Raw genomic sequence first — 20,049 nt, forward strand, 5'->3', positions numbered from 1 at the left:
AAAAACATTCTGGACATTCTGAAGCCATGAGGAAAAAAGCTCTGTGATCTGATGAAGCGAAGATGGAACTTTTTGGCCAAAATGCAAAACGTTATGTTTGGCACAAACCCAACACAGAACATCACCCAAAGAACTCCATCCCAACTGTGAAGCATGGTGGTGGCAGCATCACGTTATGGGGATGTTTCTCATCAACAGGGCCTGAGGCAGTTGTCAGGATAGAAGGGAAAATGTATTGAGCAAAATACAGAAAAATCCTGGAGGAAAACCTAGTGCCCTCTGCATAAAAGCTGAAATTAGGACGGAAGTTCACCTTTCATTCTCACAATGACCTGAATAACACAGCCAAAGCTATACTGGAGTGAAGAAGGAACAAAAAGATAAATATCTATGAGTGGCCCAGTTAGAGCCCCGACCTAAATCCAATCCAAAATCTGTGGCATGACTTGAAGATTGCTATGCATCAACGGTAACCACACAACTTGACTGAGCTTGAAGTTTTGTACACAAGAATGGGCAAATATTGCCCAATCAAGGTGGGCAAGTTAGTAGAGACCTATCGCAGTAGACTCACCGCTGTAATTGCTGTCAAAGGTTCTTCCACCAAGTATTAACTCAGGGGGGTGAACACTTATCCAACCAAGATATTCTAGCTTTGTATTTTTAATTAATTTTCTGAAATTTGTGGAATTTGTTTTTCACTTTGAAGTTGTGGGTTACGATGTGGAAATCAAGGTGGAAAAAGCCTGAATTAATACAATTTAATTCCAGGCTTTCAGGAAACAAAGGGTCATATTTTTGAAAGGGCATGTATACTTTCTAGATTTCATTGTTTATGAGTGTGTACACAGCTACACACATCTATCTGTCTTGGATTATTGGTGGCTATCTTATAGCCCCCATTGGACTTGGTCCGAAACCGGGGCTTATGGATTGTCTCGATTTTCGTGACCATGCGTGAGTCTGTGCATCCGCAACCATATCTCTGACATGTATTTACTGATTTTATTCATACTAGGCAAAAACTATCACACATTGTGCTATACATACGCACATCAATTTTTTTCGAGTTCAGATTCAAAATGGCCGACTGGTGTCCATTTAAGTTATAAAAATACCCGGTGTTCAATGATTCCTCAATCATTTCTCGGACATGCCTTTACCTACGTTGTTCGAACTTGGCACACAGATGATGAATGATGGCTTAAGCATGTCATTTTCTTTTGAGATCAGATCCAATATGGCCGACTAGCGGCCATTTTACTTAAAAAAAAATACCCGATGTTGAACACGTCCTCAACCATTTCTCGGACATGCATTTACCGGTTGTTCAAACTTGGCACACAGACAATGAATGATGGCTTACATTTTCATGTCATTCTTTTCGACATCAGATACAATATGGTCGACTAGCGGCCATTTTACTTTAAAAAAAAAAAAAACCGATGTTGAACACGTCCTCAACCATTTCTCGGACATGCATTTACTGATGTTGTTCAAACTTGGCACACAGAAAACAGTTCTTTCTTGGTCTTCCCTTTCATAAGGAATGATGGCTTACATAAGCATGTCATTTTTTTCCGAGATCAGATCAAAGATGGCCGACTAGCAGCCATTTTAGTTGTAAAAAATAAACCCCGTGTTGTTCGTGTCCTCAACCATTTCTCGGACATGCTGCATTTACGGATGTTGTTCAAACTTTACACACAGATAACTTCTTTCTTGGTCTTCCCTTTCATAAGGAATGATGGCTTACATAAGCACGTCATTTTTTTCGAGATCAGATCAAAGATGGCTGACTAGCGGCCATTTTAGTTGTAAAAAAACCCCGTGTTGTTCATGTCCTCAACAATTTCTCGGACATGCATTTACCGATGTTGTTCAAACTTGGCAAATTGATAAAGAGTGACGGCTTACATATGCGCGTCATTTCTTTTTTCGAGATCAGGTCCAAGATGGCCGACTGGTGGCCATTTTCTTACTTAAATGTGTCCCCAACCATTTCTCAGATGTGCATTGTGCATGGTCCGATTTTGTTCAAACTTGGCAAAAGCACAGTACACGATGGCATACACAGGTGCCTCCCTTTATTTTGCGATGTGATCAACGATGACCAACTGATCGACTGGTGGCCATTTTAGTTGTACATAAATATGGGCTATTCCTTGAACTCCGTGTAGCAAAATTACTAAAACAACGGGGACTATGACATTTTGTCTTTTTTTCCATGTTCCTTAAATGTTTGAATGGCCTTCATAAAGTGATATTTTTAACATCTGTTTACCTTGACGTGTTTGTGAATGCACATATTTTCCTGTCGTGTGTGTGTGTGTGTGTGTGTGTGTGTGTGTGTGTGTGTGTGTGTGTGTGTGTGTGTGTGTGTGTGTGTGTGTGTGTGTGTGTGTGTGTGTGTGTGACATAAAAGGTCCTCCATAAGTTTGAAAGTGCCAACAAATACTTCATTTCCTTGGATGTGAATGTGTACGTATTATATACATCCAACCATTGTCTCTTTAGGTCCTTGTCCAGTATGGAACGAACAAGCTGCTCCATTTGTTTTCAAGTTGAGACAATTAAGTATAAAAACAAATGACACCCAGCATGATCCAACATGATTATTAATTGAGAAAGTGTGTTGTTGAGAATGTTTGTAAATGCACATCATCCATGGAATGCAGTTCGGTACACACATCACCACCCTCTGGGTGCTTAGTCATGATATATCTGATTGCACCATTCCAACTTCGGGTTGTTGTCTTTGGTCGTCGAAGGGGACATGTGTCTCTCACACTCGAGATTGTTATTTCTCGCTTGATCGGTGTCTCGCTTTCTTTCTCTCCCTTCTTTCGGCTCACTCTCACTCTCACTCTCTTTGCGCTCGTTGTCTGCTTCCCTGCCTTGACCGTCTCTCCCCGAACTCGCTCAATTTCACTCCTCACGCTCCCTCTCACTTTCCTCGCTCGCTATACCTTGTTCTCTCCTCTCTTTTACAACGCACCTCCCCTCCCCACACCCAACCTCTCTCTCTCTCTCCTCCTCCAAGGCAAAGCATTGTGGGGACGAATTCCATTCCAGGGACGCGTAACGTCCGCCGTTACCGTTGCTTGTTCCCCGAGTACGTTGGAGCCGACGGATCAAGGATACGGGGCTGAGTGCACGGATTGCCTGTAAAGATTCATCTCGTGATTGCGATACGAATGAGCTGGGAGAAGTGCATCGAGATCTCGATGATCTGACCCGGGGACCCATTTCGAGCGGGTGGTTTTGCGGTACGTTATTATGGAGAATGGAAAATACGGAGATGGAAAGATGGAGATTGGTGGCGGTGGGAGATGGAAAGATGGTCATTGGACGATCATAATGTTAAAGAGGGGAGACCAAGGCCAGCAGAGCAGGAAAGGTTTCAGATGAATAGGAACAGAACGAGGTTATGTGGACATAAAGGATGGATGAAACTGGAGGGATGTAATTGGGAAACGGATTTGAAAAAATATCAAAGATAAAGACTACCGAGAGGATGAGAGATTTGGAAAAGTAGAGAAAAGAGCTTCCATTAGGACTGGAGATGGGAGATTAGAATGATATGCAATATGCTGGAGGGGATGATTAGACATGGACGTGTGTGTGTGTGTGTGTGTGTGTGTGTGTGTGTGTGTGTGTGTGTGTGTGTGTGTGTGTGTGTGTGTGTGTGTGTGTGTGTGTGTGTGTGTATATATATATCTATATATATATATATATATATATATATATATATATATATATATATATATATATGTGTGTATATATATATATATATATATATATATATATATATATATATATATATATATATATATATATATATATATATATATATATATATATAACACACACAATGCTTATGCTTTTACAAGGATGTTTTGTTGAGGGTCAATGAACTATGAGGAGTAATAAAAAAACATGGGGAAGGGGGGTCGGTGAGTTGAGGTGTTTGATGGTTTAGAGGGTTGTGGTTGAATGGAGAAGTGTGAGGATGGTCAACAAGGGTTTAAGGAACAGAATGTGCCACAGATTTAGTTGATGATCCATGATTCAATATTCTTCCTTCTTGACCCTGCACATTAATTTGGCAGAAGGATGTATTTACGAGTGAGGGGGAAAAGTGGGATGAGGTTGAGGGAGAGGTGGTTTGGAATGAGTGGATGATTGCCGAGCTGTATAACTGCAGGTCATTGTTTTGACTTCATTGTGTTGTCAAGAGAAATACAATTAACACCTTCATAAATATATTGTGTGTGTGTGTGTGTGTGTGTGTGTGTGTGTGTGTGTGTGTGTGTGTGTGTGTACATGTGTGTGTTTCTACGTACGTGTGTGTGTGGCTGCGTACATACATGTGTGTGTTTCTCTATACGTGTGTGTGTGTGGCTGCGTACATACGTGTGTGTGTGTGTGTGTGTGTGTGTGTGTGTGTGTGTGTGTGTGTGTGTGTGTGTGTGTGTGGCTGCGTACATGCAGTGGCAACGAAAGTCTACACCCCCTTTCAAATTTTTCACCTATTGTTGCCTTATAGCCTGGAATTAAATTACATTAAATCAGACATTTTTTCCACCTTCATTTACACATCGTAATCCACAACTTCCATGTGGAAAACAAATTCTACAAATTTCAGAAAATTAATTAAAAATACAAAACTAGAATATTGTGGTTTGATAAGTGTCCACCGCACTGAGTTAATACTTGGTGGAATCACCTTTGACAGCAATTACAGCTTTGAGTCTGTTGGGATAGGTCTCGACTAACTTTGCCCACCTTGATTGGGTAATATTTGCCAATTCTTCTGCACAAAACTGTTCAAGCTCAGTCAAGTAGCGTGGGGAGTGTTGATGGACAGCAATCTTCAAGTCATGTCTCAGATTTTTGATTGGATTCAGGTCGGGGCTCTGACTGAGCCACTCAAGGATATTTATCTTTTTTCCTGAGCCACTCCAGTGTAGCTTTGGCTGTGTACTTCGGGTCGTTGTCATGCTGAAAGGTGAACTTCCGTCAAATTTAGGCTTTCTTGCAGAGGGCAGCAAGTTATCCTCTCGGATTTTTCTGCATTTTGCTCCATCCATTTTCCCTTCTATCCTGACAAGTGCCCCAGTCCTTGCTGATGAGAAACATCCCCATAACATGATGCTGTCACCACCTTGCTTCACAGTAGGGACGGTGTTCTTTGGGTGATGTGCTGTGTTAGGTTTGTGCCAAATGTAACGTTTTGCATTTTGGTAAAAACGTTCCATCTTGGTTTCATCAGACCACAAAACGTTTTGCCACATGGCTTCAGAATCTCTGGAGTGTTTTTTTGCATACCTCAAATGGGACTCAAGGTGGACTTTTTTGAGTCATGGCTTCCTTCTTGCCACCCTACTGTACAGGACAGACTTGTTGAGTGCTTGGGATATTGTTGTCATATACACACAGTGACCAGTCTTTCCCATAAAGCCCTTACGCTCTTGCAAAGTTGCCATTGGCCTCTTGTTGGCCTCTCTGATCAGTGTCCTCCTTGCTTGGTCATCCAGTTTGGAGGGACGGCCTGATCTCGGCAGGGTCTTGGTGGTCCCGTATGCCTTAACGATTGTCTTGACTTTGCTCCAAGAGATATTCAAGGCCTTTGAAATATTTTTATTCCCATCCCCTGATCTGTACCTTTCCACAATTTTATCCCGGAGGTCTTTTGAAAGCTCCTTGGGCTCATGGTTGAGTCTTTGCTGTGAAATGCATCACCCAGCAGAAGAAACTTACAGGAACAGCTGATTTTATTCTGAAATAATCAGAATCACTCCAATTTAACACAGGTGGAGGCCAATTAACACGGTGTATGATTTTGAGGGTGATTGGTTACACCTGAGCTAATTTACAATTCCTATTATATGGGGGGTGGACACTTATCCAACAAAGATATTCTAGTTTTGTATTTTCAATTAATTTTTTGAAATTTGTTGAATTTGTTTTTTTTTTTACTTGGAAGTTGTGGGTTACGATGTGTAAATAAAGGTGGAAAATGTCTGATTTAATGTAATTTAAATCCGGGCTATAAGGTAACAAAAGCTGAAAAAATTGAAATGGAGTGTGGACTTTCTATGGGCACTGTACACATGTGTGTGTGGCTGTGTACATACGTGTGTGTGTTTGTCTATGTACACATGTTAATTCTCACAGAAACTGCCATCGACTGATGACGTTGCAAATCATGTGCATATTGGGACATGAGTTTATAAAAAAAAATATTTTACCCGCAGACTTGCCATTGTTTCGTTTATTAATTTACGTAAATTGCTGAAAAATTAAAATAAAATTAAAAATACTACTACAACTAATAAAAAATGTATATATAGTGTTGCGCAGTTTTTGAACAGCCCCACGTTGGCGCTAAACATCCGTGACTGTGTGACGAATCAGCTGGTTCTGCTATAACCGTGGCAGAGGTTGACATGGATGTGAGGTGTCAGTTATTCTTTAAATAGTGCAATAAATGCGCATTTCCCAATCGCCCTGTTGATCCGTTCAAGAGTGTTTTAAATGCGCATTTCCCAATCAGCCCGTGACAAGATTTTGTCACAGGTTGTGACCACTGTGCAGTCATTTTTATTGAATAATCATTGTATTATCACGTATTGTCTGGTGCTTGCACCTCCGAGACTTGATGTCACACAGCGCTCGAGCACAGAGAACCCACAACAGTGTAAATCCGTAACCAGCACTGAAACACCCTGAACGGTAACTCGTAACTGGAGCAAATGTAATGCAAATGCAAATTTTAACAGCAAATGTATTTTCCCCAGGACCCTCATTGAGCTCGGTGTCCTGGGCACCATTGCAGCCTCTTTCACTTTCACTTTCTCTTTCACCCTGTGTACCTGTGTGTTAATTCACCAGTGTGTGTGTGTGTACACACACACAAGTGGGGCATGCTTGTATTCTGCAAGAAGATAAATGAAGAATGAGTGAGCAAAATGAGTTCTTTAATTATGTGCAGTCGAAGCTCCGCTCCTCTTCCAACCGAGGAAAAAAGAAAAAGTTACTAATATTGTTCTGAAAATGACTTGGGGGGGGGGGGGTTAATGAATGGTTAATTTCTCATTATTTCATAATTAATGTGAACATAAGGCATTTTGTAGCACCATGTTGTGTGACTGCCAAGATGTGTGTATCAGAGCTCTCATTCACCCTCGCCCCCTTGTCTCCCCCCCCCTCACTCTTTTTTTCTGTAGTAAGAGTTCTTAATCCTTCCCATGTTGTATGCGTTCGAGCGCAGTCAGTGCCACTTACAGTCGAGGGTGCTTGCCAGTCGTGGTTCAGTTGTTGCAAAGGGAAAGGAGTCTAATGCGGGTCGAGCAGAGGGTTGGTTGGGGAGAGTGCAGAGTGCGAGCCACACTCCAGCTTCAGTATGAACCATGGGGCCACTCAGCTGAAAGCTAATCGGGGTACCATATACTGTGTTCCCAGGCACCTCAAGAGAAGTCCTCATCATCTTCATCTCCCAATTTGTCTCCTTGTGTTTTGTGTTCCCTGTATGAGTCTGTGTGAATTCGAGGTTAGTTTCAGAGGAGCTATTGAGTCCATCTGTGTTGAACTTTATAAGCGTGCCATTGGTTCCTGTGCTGTTTCTCTTTCACTGTTGATTACTCTGCCATCTTCTAAAATTTATGAAACTACTTAATACATGTTGCTGTGGTTTTGGACCATGGATTCACCCTCTGGTGTAATTAAATTAAAATCAAACCTAATGTGCACCAAGCTTAGGCGTGCAGACCTAATTATTTAATAATTAACTTCACGCCACTATACGTCGTAGATGCGTGCCTGGAAAGTGCGATGTCTAATGAAATAATGTATATTGGAACGTATTTTCTCATAGGAATAAATGTTATAAGTGGGGGATGCGTTCCTGGAAAAATTTGGTCCCCTCTTTGATGACTTTTTATGAAGATATAAAATTAATAACTACGGCATATTAAAGCGAGATAGGTTTAAACAACAGGGTACAGGGTACTCACCAGTGATGGCTGGAGAGAAGGTTTGAGGCGATATAGTGAGCTGGAGTCACATGGAGGTAGGGGAGGAAGGTGGTGGGTATGCGGGTAAATTGAAACATGTGGAGTGTGACGAGCACTCCCCCGATCTCCATTGGAATTAGTCCAACACCAACACCTCCACAGAGAGGGGGTCAGGGTCGCTCTTTCCTTTCCTTGTAGAGGTCCAGCAGGGACACGTTCGCCACCTTCATGACCTTCTGCTCAACCCTCCTCTTCAAAAGAACTGCATTCTCAACAACAACCCTCAGAGCCCGATCCAAAACCTTGTCAGAAACCCGCGGAGAACTTCCTCCAAGACCCTTCTTCCTCACTCGACTCTCAACCAACACAACCCTGTCAAAAACCTGAGAACAACCTTCGTAACAATCACCCTGCCTCAGAGAGTGCTCGGGAATTTATGGACCTCCCTCAACGGGGCGGGGCTCGCTCGAACAGAAGTCACTCCCCACCCTGATTGGACAGGCTCCTATGGGTTCGCCCTTTCTGGGCGGGGTTTCGGCCACTGCCGGGAAACCCCACCCACTCTTCCATGCAGGTTCATACTTGTCGAGCAACAGTATCAATGTTGCAAAGGTCGGCGTGAAAGAGTTACAACGTTTGTGGAAGCCGAGAAACTGGAACCGCGAGATCCCACCTCAGCACGTCAGGGTGCGAGAAGACAGCCGGTTGGCGGTGGTTTGTGACGGGGGATTGGATGGTTGTTAGATGTAATAACCTAACTAAAATAAATCGCAACGCACGCCTTTGATTCTCCCACGGGACAAAAGGAAGGGGATCTGACTACACACATACTTAACGACATAACTGACTTTTGGGACATCTGTATGTTGAATGCATATGGTTTCCAGATCTGTAACGCTACCCCCCCCTTTTTTTATAGACTCGACCCAAGTCGTGAATTTTCGTGTGGCATGCAGGTATAGGATTTCCCCCAGTACGTTTTCCTACGGATCCCTGAGTGCGACATTTGGAATACATGTCCCAAAAATAAATAACGTAGTGCGTTGCGTAACTAAACTAACAGACTCACTTGGACAACTTAACTACATTGCCGGCGCTAAACAAACAACAAGTGGGTTAAAATTAGGTGCAGTCCTAATATTTACACTACCCATGGCTCAGGACCTGTGACTAGAGGAGAGAAAACACAGCAAGTTAACATTTGTGGGTGAGTGCGCAGGCGTCTTTAGGGCCTTCAAAGGTCCCTTGATTGTCGTTTAATTCTTTTTTTTTTCTTTTGTTAATTTCAGCTGCTGGAGGCAACTCACCCTAATACGGCAGGCCATACGCCGTTTCACAGGCCATTTGAACTGGCCTTTATGCAACAAGATCTCCGGGCTGCTCAGTGCAGTCCCCGGTCCATTTGAACTGGCCTTCATGCAACAACAAGGAGATATCTGGGCTGCTCAAATGCAGTCCCCGGTAATGCGGCTGCCTGCAGGGCAGTCCTTGCAAAACACTTTCAGAGATGGTCCTGGAGCACATGGTGAGAGTGAATGACAATGCAAACAAAGGCATGGGCAGGTATGGAGGCAAGGCAAAGGCAGGCAAAGCATTGCATGGCAAATGCAGACCAGGCAAGATGCAGTACAAGAGGAGGTCAGCACACGAAGCTGGCCGGCCTCGGTCTGGTCTCGTGAGGTTGTGGAGGGAGTGCGGTGGCGCCGGCCGGTCTGAAAACGGGCTCGGACCTACCCTACGGTCTCCCCCCAACCTATCGCCTATGCCTGTCCTTGTCCATACCCACCCCCATTCGCTTGCAAAAAAAAAAAAACGAAATTTAGACTTCATTTTTATAATTACGTGTGTCCCTAGCCCCTTATTGTCTTTGTTCGGCTAACCTGTCCTGACCAATCTATCCCCAATCCCTAAGATCCTTTTTGAGGGGATTGAGGAAGAGACTAGGGAATCCGTCTCGAGGCCCAATGCAGCCTCAGAATAACTCCCTCAGATTTCAGCAATTTCCCAAGGTGAGTCCAGCGGCCTACGAACAGCGAAGGGATGGATGGTGCGAAGGGGGTACACGTTTCCTTCCTATCCTTGCATTTATTAAACTTTAATCTATCCCTGGGGCTTTTCAACACACCTGTCTCTTTAAACTATCGGTTATAGCAACCATGAATCCCGTCGCTTGTGTTGGTGTTCGTTATTAATTTAGGCCTGGCCCCCAAATTTTCTCTCGTGCTCTTGCACAATTTTGTGGCTGGGCAGCGTGGCTCCATTGGCAGGGATACCCACCTGCCGAACTCGAACTACGGCATCCCCGGGTCGCTGAGGCTGTCTCCGAGCCTACCTACTCCGTATGAATGTGGGGAATACCCCTGGCAGTGTCCCCTTCGATGCCCACGTGGCATTTTGGTGCTCCGGGTCCCGTTTCCGTTGGCTGCCCGTGCCCATTATACTAACTCAGTCCCTTGGACCTATGGCCTACTCTGGCCGATTACTTCGGTGCCCAGGGGCCCTCCACTCAGTGCACACATTTCCACAGCCACGCTCCCAGCCAGTCAATAGACTTCTGCACCCTACAAAAAGGTTTCGTGCCTTCATTCAACACCAACAACAAATCGACATCCGTTTTGGTTAATTTAACTAATCCATTAACTAGCATTACACTAACCCCGGGTTCCCTTGGGTGGGATTCACTCCTCCCCCCAATCATTCGTTCGCACCATGCATTCCACTTTCACTCCATTCACACACTCGGGCCCGCTGACCCACGTTCACTCATCATGCTTCTTTCTTCTCTTTTTTTTTTTTTTCCACAACACACTAACAACTACGTCCCCCTAATTAATTCATGCTCCCCGTCATCCCTTACTCAAATGCACGTTCCATTTAACTCCACGTAGCTAATCTATATCCCCACTACACGTACCTTGTCTGTCCAAGTCTCCAATCCATTTCTAAATTCTACACTAAAATTTCTCTAACTGATTTTACCAGGCCTCATGGAGGACTACTCATGCCCTCATGAGGCCGGTCTAACTAACGCTAAACCCTTCCACTAACTAGTGCTCTTTTGCCCACGACGAGGATGTTCACTCCATCCTTGCCGGGGATCGGGTACTCGTGCAAATGTTCGGTAGGCCTTGCATCGCCAGGGCGGCGGTTTGCAACTCGCTCGTCCCCTTCGTTCGGGCGATAAATGGAAGCGTAACGTCGCCCCGTCCGTCGATCGCAGTACACGTCCGCTTCCGAGCCATCCACCATGTGAGCTGTGCATTTCTCACCTAGCCTTCATGCTGCGTGATCCCTGCCGACGTCACTCGCACACGGGCCCGGTGGCGAAGCTTGCCACGCAGACAGAAACGGCTGTGTCGTCCCCGGGACTCGTCCCGCGAATTCCACTCGCTGCGCGCAGTATGTCGGCCCCTGTACACGTGCTCACATGGGGCCATCTGCTTTCCAAATTCACACAATCGCCGCCATTTTAGCCATCCACATGGTGGTTTCGTACCAATCACGGGACGTTTCAACGCCGGCTACCGATCACGGAGTCGTGCGTGCCTGGGCCGTTCGCCAAACATGGAACGGACCTTGCACGTAGCGTCCCGCGGAGTCAGCGTGGTTTCCAAAATAACTCCGTCCGTTACACGACCCACGTCTCCCCTCTGGGACGGTCCGTGTACCATTTCCACACATGCACTCACACCTGCCATGTCATTCACATTCTGCACACATTTTGACACACATTCTGGGACATTCACATTGGGGGCTTGTGTTAGCCCAAAAGATCCCGGGGTTTCTATACCCCCCAAGCTCGGCAATTACCCTTTCGCTTCATGCAACGGTCCACCTCGTACAGTCTTACCGGACTCACCTCGTCATGGTCTGCCTCGAGGGAGCACATCGTCTCCCCTTGTTCCTGCGGGAGGTTAATCTGACTCTCGCATTGGGTCTCAACATTCCACCCGCTCAACCCCAATGCCCCCTACTAGTTCAACTTGTGTGTGTTCCTCTTTTATTTCGTACAATTCATCCTTTACCCCGTTTATGATGCCCAATTCCTGGCTTTTCGTCTCCACCTGTCCGAATTTACAGGTTTCACTCTTCACCTCAACCTTGCCCGTCTTCATTGCGGTCCAAACAGACTCCACACTCCCCCTCGACTCGGTCTTTCGCCCACGTGCAGTTCTGATCCCATCCGCCATTTTCCGATTCATGGTCTGCATTTCGCCTTTCACCTTTACCAGCTCCGCCTTTATTTCTTCCTGACCCGCCTTCATTTGTGCTTGTACGCTTATTCCCATGTTCTGCATCTCTCCTTTCATTTCTTGCATATTCGCATTCGTGCGTTCTTCCATTTTTGTTAGTATTTCCACTAACTGGCTCAAGTCAAATGGCTTTTGCGAAGCCGATCAGGCGCGGATCTGACAGGGATCGTTCAGTCCTCCATGGAGGAAATTTGATGCAGGGGGAGCTCCGGCATTGTTGCCATTGCCCCCAATGCTACTTCTGGGTTTGGCTGCAGGGAAAGATCTCCCTCACAGGTGTTGTGCTGAGCCACAGATTCTCCTACGATTAATTCAGAACCCACCTGTACCAGTTCGTCTTGGTCCGCTATGGTCCGTGCTGAGAATTAAATAAAATTTAAATCCTGCTCTTGATTTGGAAGGGGGGGGGAGGGTGTGAAACACCCCTGGTCGGAATCCCGTTAATTTTTTTGTGGAGGCGTGGGGTTCGAATCTCACTCCTGACTACCAAACTTGCGTTTGGTGTCCTGTGAATTTCTTTGTGGAGGCATGGGGTTCGAATCCCACTCCTGACACCAAACTGTTGCGGGCTGGGGGTCCGCTGGCGAGAACAACCACTATGTGGGGAAAGCTACGTCATCTCCACCAGACTCCCTGGAATTGTAGGCCGTCGCTTGGATAACTCCGTAAGCCGGCGGGTCGTTTAACGCCAATATCTCGACCGCGTGGCGTCGGGTTTTTTTTTCTCGATCCAATGTACCTAAGTAACCATGCGGTCTCGGCTACTGGGGATCAACGCCTGACCGAACCGGATTCACTTTCCCGGCAGCGATAAAATTACACCTACCGACTACCACTCTGCCACCCACCTTTCCGGCTAGGATGCATTCGAGCGGGCCTGCCCAGGACGTCCCGGCTACAATTGTCCGATTACCGGGGATGAAACCCCGCCTAAACTCAGATCCGAACCATGCTGGACCAATGCAAGAAGGGACCAACTGGGGACATGTCTACAATTGTTTATTTACAATAATAAGAGACAGGGAAGACTTAACGCGAATATGCAAGTAATATTTAAAATGATCAAAAACAAACACTTAAACAGTTTCTACTTGTAAGACGGGGCCCACACGCAGACACACACACACAAATGGAAATAAACCCAGAGTTCTTTATTGGACCCTCGCAGCCGAGGAGAGAGACGAGCTGGGGGTCTAGAGTCCAGTCGGGTACCTGACCATCGGAGGAAGGGGGTGCTCCGTGGTGCAGCACCTGACAATGGTCTTTGGTTTGGTCCCCAGTCGCAGGTGTGGGACTCGTGGTTCGTGGCGGAGCTCGAGTGGTGAATAGCGGGGTCCACGGAGGGGGGTCAGGGTCGCTCTTTCCTTTCCTTGTAGAGGGCCAGCATGGAAATGTTCACCGCCTTCACGACCTTCTGCTCAACCCTCCGCTTCAAAAGAACTGCATGCTCAACAACAACCCTCAGAGCCCGATCCAAAACCTTGTCAGAAACCCGTGGAGAACTTCCTCAAAGACGCTTCTTCCTCACTCAACTCTCAACCACCACAACCCTGTCAAAAACCTCAGAACAACCTTCGTAACAATCACCCTGCCTCAGAGAGTGCTCGGGAATTTATGGACCTCCCTCAATGGGGCGGGCTTCCTCGAACAGATGTCACTCCCCACCCTGATTGGACAGGCTCCTATGGGTTCGCCCTTTCTGGGCGGGGTTTCGGCCCTTGCCGGGAAACAACATCCACTCTTCCATGCAGGTTCATACTTGTCGAGCAACAGCATCAATGTTGCAAAGGTCGGCATGAAAGAGTTACAACGTTTGTGGAAGCCGAGAAACTGGAACCGCGAGATCTCACCTTGGCATGTCAGGGTGCGAGAAGGCAGCCGGTTGGCGGTGGATTGTGACGGGGGATGGGATGGTTGTTAGATGGCTTGTTAGATGTAATAACCTAACTAAAAGAAATCGCAACGCACGCCTTTGATTCTCCCACGAGACAAAAGGAAGGGAATCTGACGACACACATACTGAACAACATAACTGACTTTTGGGACATCTGTATGTTGAATGCATATGGTTTCCACATCTGTAACAATATACAGTAATACCTTGACATACGAATGCACTAACTTACGAGTATTCCGAGTTACGAGCCGTTGCTCGGACGATTTTTTTGCTTTGTGTTACGAGTCTAGATCCGAGTTACGAGTGGAGCAAGCTTTGAGACGTGCGCAGCCAAGCAAGCGAACACCCGCATCTCCCTCCTTTTCACGCATCTCCTGCCACTCACTCGTTCAGTTCTCTTGGTTATCTCGTTGAGTAGGGTCGTACCGTAGTAATATGTAGCAATTAACAAAAAATTGTAGCAATTAAGTGTAACGGCAAAGGGAATAAAAAAAATAAAATGTAAAAAACAATTGTAGCAATGAAGTTTAGCGATAAAGTGAATTAAAAAAAAAATTGTATCAATTACGTTTCGCGATAAAGTGTGATGAGACCTTCAAATCTCTTCCACCTATCTCCTCCACCACCGTCGCCACCTCCACCGCCACCTCCACCAAAATCTTCCGTAAGCCGAAGTCGTCTCATCTCCAAGGTAAATACACTTTATAAAACCAGTTTATTTATTTATATTCTATTTTATTGTCTTTGTATTATGTTTTATATTAATTATTTATAAATACATTTCTCATTTTTAAAACTACGTTACAAAGAAATTGGGGTGTTGTTTGGGGGGCTGGAACTGATTAATGGTATTTTACTTAATTTCAACTGGGAAAATTGTTTTGATATTCACGAGCAAACCGAGTTACGAGCTCGGTCACAGAACGAATTAAACTCGTATGTCATGGTATTACTGTATATATATATATATATATATATATATATATATATATATATATATATATATATATATATATATATATATATATATATATATATATATATTTGTAGATTTTCGACCGTTTGGCATGCGGACGACCGCCTTTAGCCCAATTGTGGCCGTGTGCACCCACCGAACGAGCAATCTAGTCGCAGCTTCCGGATCAACGCCGAAACCTAGCTATGGGTGTTTTTATCACGCCATAAACCAGCCAACTCTTCTGTCCACGCGTTACAGGGTCATTCGCGTGGGCAGAAATGCCGGGAGTTTATACCTCGATGGGGCCTGCACAAAAACGAGCCACTTAAGCAGCTCGTTCCGTATGCGATTGCCGAGTGGTTTTATATCGCCAAGTCCCGTCAGACCAGATGTCCATTTTATCAGCTTATAATCAGCCAGCTAATATTCCGAATGCATCATCACAGTAAATGGCAGAAAGTGACACAACGAGTAGGTTAACATTCAAACAATAGGGGTATTTATTTTAAATGCACATATGCAATGAATGGGGGGATGGGGACAAGACACGAGCAAAAAGCCTACAGCCGATTTCTATCATGTAATGTACAGGCACTTAACAGTTTGTTACTTACGGACAAGGCACCACAGACTTTCAACCAAAACCCCAGAAAGAAAGAACCGGGCTCGTGAGCCTTTATAATTGCTCAGAGCCGGGATGACCGAAGGGGCTCCGAGAGACCGGGCGGGCTACCTGGCCACCCTCATGGTGACTCGCTGGGTCCTGGTTCGGTGACCCTCTGTGTCTTTGCCCGGAACCCCAAGCTCCGACTGGCTCCCTTGGTAGTCCGGCCTCCACTGCGGCCTGGTCTAGCCGACGACGCGCTGGAGGAGTGAATGGGTCTCGACTCAGGCCTCCTGGTTGCGCCGGCGAACCAACTGCCCAAACTCCGAACTCTCCAGCTCCCAACGGGGCGTCTCTCCACTCCCAACTCCCACCGACTCCGAGCTCCCCACACCAACTCAACTGCCTTTTTCGGCCAGCGAACGTGGCTTTTTATCGCCCCCCCCTTCCCGGTGCGCGTGGGAAAATCCCAGGAGTGATCGGCTTGGCTCTGTTGTTCTTATAATAACCGTCATCCGTGTTTACGCCGTTCTAAGGGACCCGCCCCAACCGTCATTTCTGTTTCCTTCTTCGGGTGGCTTTCTGGGAGTGGTGTTTTTGTTTGTAGAGGAGGGTCGCTGTGTTGTGGAGATTGACGAGGTTGTTGAGTTGCTCTTTATTTGAAATAAAAGATAGTACAGAATCACGGCTAACTCAGAGATGCACAGCCCGGCACACAAACCATGCCCGTTATACATTGGTGGGGAAATCTAACCTGGAACACACACTTATCGAAGTAACTGATCTTCAGGGAACCTGAATGGTGTTCTGTGAATTTCCACAACCGTAACACTTTTTACAGACTCATCCCGAGTCGTCAAATTTTCGTGTGACTTCATGTGTAAGTTCTCCCCCAGTACGATTTACCTTCGGATCCCTGAGTGCGACATTTGGTGTATCTGTGTCCCAAAAGTAAATAACCTATGGGCTGTGTAACTAACTAAACAAACTCACTCATACAGACGACTTACCTAAAATTGCCGGCGCTACGACAAACATGCAGTGGGAGCAAAATTCATTTCCAATTTTACCTTAACCTTAACCTTATAAATTTTACACTAAACCATGGCCCAGGACTGATGGACTCTGTGGGAAAAGGGCATGGCAAGGTTATTCAATAGTTTGTGAGGGTGAGCGCCCCCGCAGCTGAAGGTCGGGTGTCTTCGGGGCCTGTTCAAAAGGCCCCGTTTTCTGTCACAGAACCTTTTTCATGTCTTCAGCTGCTGGAGGCAACTCACCCAAACCCGGCATGCCATATGCCATCCCACAGGCCATTCTTGAAGCAGGGAGCCAGGCTGCCCAAATGCAGTCTCTGGCTCATGAAATAAATGCAGGAATGAACATAAGAAGGTAGCCGGCTGCCCAATGCAGTCCCAGGCTCCTCCCCGAAGTGAACTGGATGACGCAAGCAAACACAAACGGTGCACGGGCTGCACCAATGCAGTCCCCGTGTGCGGCTGCCTGCAGGGCAGTCCCTGCAGAACACTGGATGGGCACTGACGCAAGCAAACACCATGGTCGGCGGGGCTGCCTGCAGTGCAGTCCCAGCAACTTGCGTGATGATCCTGGTGCACATGGTGATGGATGGAACAGGGGAAAACGCAAACACAAAGGCTAGCAGGCATGGGGTCAAGGCAGAGGCAGGCAGACAAGGCATGGCAAGGCCGGAACAGGCCGCTGTAGCACAAGCAGGCCGGCATATGAAGCTGGCTGGCCTCTTGTCTCGTTCTGGAGGTTTGTGGAGGGAATGTGGTGGTGCCGGCCGCTCCGAAGGTGGGCTCGGACCTACCCTACTGTCTCCCTCCCAACCTATCGCCTTTGCCTGTCTCTGTCCATACCCACTCCGTTAGTTTGCAAAAATCCAAATTTAGCCCCCATCTTATTTTTTTATTTATAATTTCGTCTCCCCTAACCCCCTTTATTGTCTCTGTCCAGCTACCCTATCATGTCACCTAGCCTACTCCCAACTCCTACGTTCCCTTCCTGGAGGGGAATAAGGGCGAGCTAGCGTCCTGTCTTGAGGCCAGAGTAAGCCTCAGAATGGCCTCCTCAGATCTCAGCGATCTCTCACCACGGTGAGTCCAGCGGCCCACCGAGAGCGAAGGGATGGATGGTGCGGAGGGGTACAATTCACTATCTACCCGAACATTCATTGACCTTAAACTACCCCGGAGCTTTCCAAAAGCGCCTGTCGCTTAATCTATTGGTTCTACCAACCAAGATTCCCGTCACCTGTGTTGGTGTCCTCTCAAATTTGGGCCTTGCCCTCAAATTTTAATCCATGCCCTCGCACTGTTTCGTGGCTGGGCCGCGTGGCTCACTTGGCAGGAACTACCCTCTGCCAGTTCTCCAACCATGACACCCCCGGGCCCTGAGACTGTCTCCGAGCCTACCAGCTCCCTAAAATCTGGGGAGTGCCCTCCTCGGCTACTTCCCCTCGACGCTCACGTGGCAGGCTGGCGCCACGGGCCCCTTTCCCCGGATGCCCATGCCCACGACACTGCCCACATGGCCATTGGCTCTACAGGCCCCGCTTCATGTGGGCCAACCCGTGCCCACTATGCTATCCCGGCCCCTCTTGGACCCTTGGCCGACCGCGGCCGACTCGTCCGGTGCCCGGGGTGCCCACTAAGCGATGCTCACCGTTTGCAGCCACGCTCCCAGCCTGTCAACAGGACTCCTGCACCCTTCCAAACGGGTTTCGATCCTTCATTCGCACCAACAGCAAAACGACCTCCATATTGTCAATTTGGCTAACCCACTAACTAACTTTACACTGACCCCGGGGTCCCTTGGGTGGGAATGACTCTTCCCCCCAATCATTCATCCCACCATGCATACCACATTCGCTCCATTCACACAGGCCCGCTGGCCCTCACTCACTCAACATGTTTCAAATCCATCGCTCACATCAATGCCATTCCTCTGACTGCATCCCCTAACTATCTCGTGCTCCCTCGGCATCCCTTATTCTCATGCACGTTCCTTTTACTCTACGTAGCTAAGCTACGTTCCCTCTACGTATTTCCAGTCTGTCCATGTCTCCAAAATCCCTTTTCCATTCTACATCTAAACTGAAATTCCCACTAACTAACCATTCCACGGGCCCCATGAGGACTTGTCCCTGCCCCATGAGGCCGGTCTAACTCGCGCAAACCCATCCCCCTATCTAGTGCTTCCTGTGCCCTGAGCAAGGGGGTCTCCTACCCTCTGCCCAGGACTCAGCCCTCTGGGTATGCTTTCCATGAGGCAAAGGCAAGTTGTTTCAGGACAACTGCCTCGCCACAAGCTTCAGTGAACCAAGGGCGGGAGGAAGGGTAGGACAACTGAAGACAAGAGGAGATAAATCTGTGCATGAGGGAGAGCAGGTTTCTTTGAAAGAATTCCCAGGATGAGTTGATGTTGGAGAAAGTAGCGATAGGAGACCAGTCTATAAGTTTGAGAGCTGCTTGGAGACCCTGCCAGTCGGCTTGAGTGAAAAGCCAGACTTGACGGCGGTGAGGTGGTTCTCTGATAATAGCCAGAGAGATGTCCACTTTTAAAAGGATGTGGTCAGAAGAACCGATTGGAGCAGAGAAAGAGCAGCAGATATTGTCAGGAAAATTTGTCAAAATCAGATCCAGAAGAGATGGAGTACCATTGGTTGAGATCTGGGTCGGGAAATTGACTGATTGAATCAGTCCCAATGAGTCGCAGAAAGCTTTTACTGAAGTGCTATGACAGGTGAGAGAGGTACCCACACCTAGCCAACTGGCATCATGACAATTAAAGTCACCACATATGAGGAAGAGAGAGTTTGGATGAGAAGATAGACGTTGGTCCATGTTTTCGGATAGTGAGGTGCAGATGGAGTCATCACTGTTTGGTGGATGGTACAGTACACATATAAACATGAGGTGGGAGTGGAGGGGAACCTGTAGCCAGTGGTATTCCTGGGGGTGTGGGGGAGTGAGGGCAGTGCATAGAGAGTGATGAATAGAGTCTTTGATGAAGAGAGCATCTCTTCCACCAGGACGAGGCTCAGGTCTGTCATACCGGAGGAGGGATACTTGGGAGTCAGACACGTCTTGAGGGAGGAAAGTTTCTGCAAGGCAGATTATGTCTGGTTTGTCAGGGGCAACCTGTATGGAAAGATCTGAAAGGTTTGAGTGAAGGCCCCAGATATTTGAGGTCCATATTGTTAATGAAGAGGGAGGGGAGGAGGCTTTGGGTGCAAGGGGTGGGAGGGGAGGGGGAGGGTATGACAAGGGACGAGGGGGTGGTAAGGAGGGTTGTTGAAA

General features: G+C 46.9%; 1 protein-coding gene across 2 annotated transcripts in view; it reads left to right on the top strand.

The window, feature by feature from the left end:
* The first annotated feature begins 3,042 nt into the window (after positions 1-3,042).
* Positions 3,043-20,049, top strand: part of LOC147008934 (plexin-A2-like) — a 297,247-nt gene continuing 280,240 nt past the window's right edge. The window contains exon 1 of one of the 2 annotated variants that reach the window (XM_085864308.1): positions 3,043-3,269. The gene's annotated coding sequence lies outside the window, so the exon portion shown is untranslated. The remainder of the gene's footprint in view (positions 3,270-20,049) is intronic. The other variant, XM_085864309.1, reaches the window with a different exon arrangement.

Source organism: Eptatretus burgeri, chromosome 18 (assembly GCF_056783735.1).
Source record: "Eptatretus burgeri isolate ZD-2024b chromosome 18, Ebu_testis_v1, whole genome shotgun sequence".
NCBI lineage: Eukaryota > Metazoa > Chordata > Myxini > Myxiniformes > Myxinidae > Eptatretus > Eptatretus burgeri.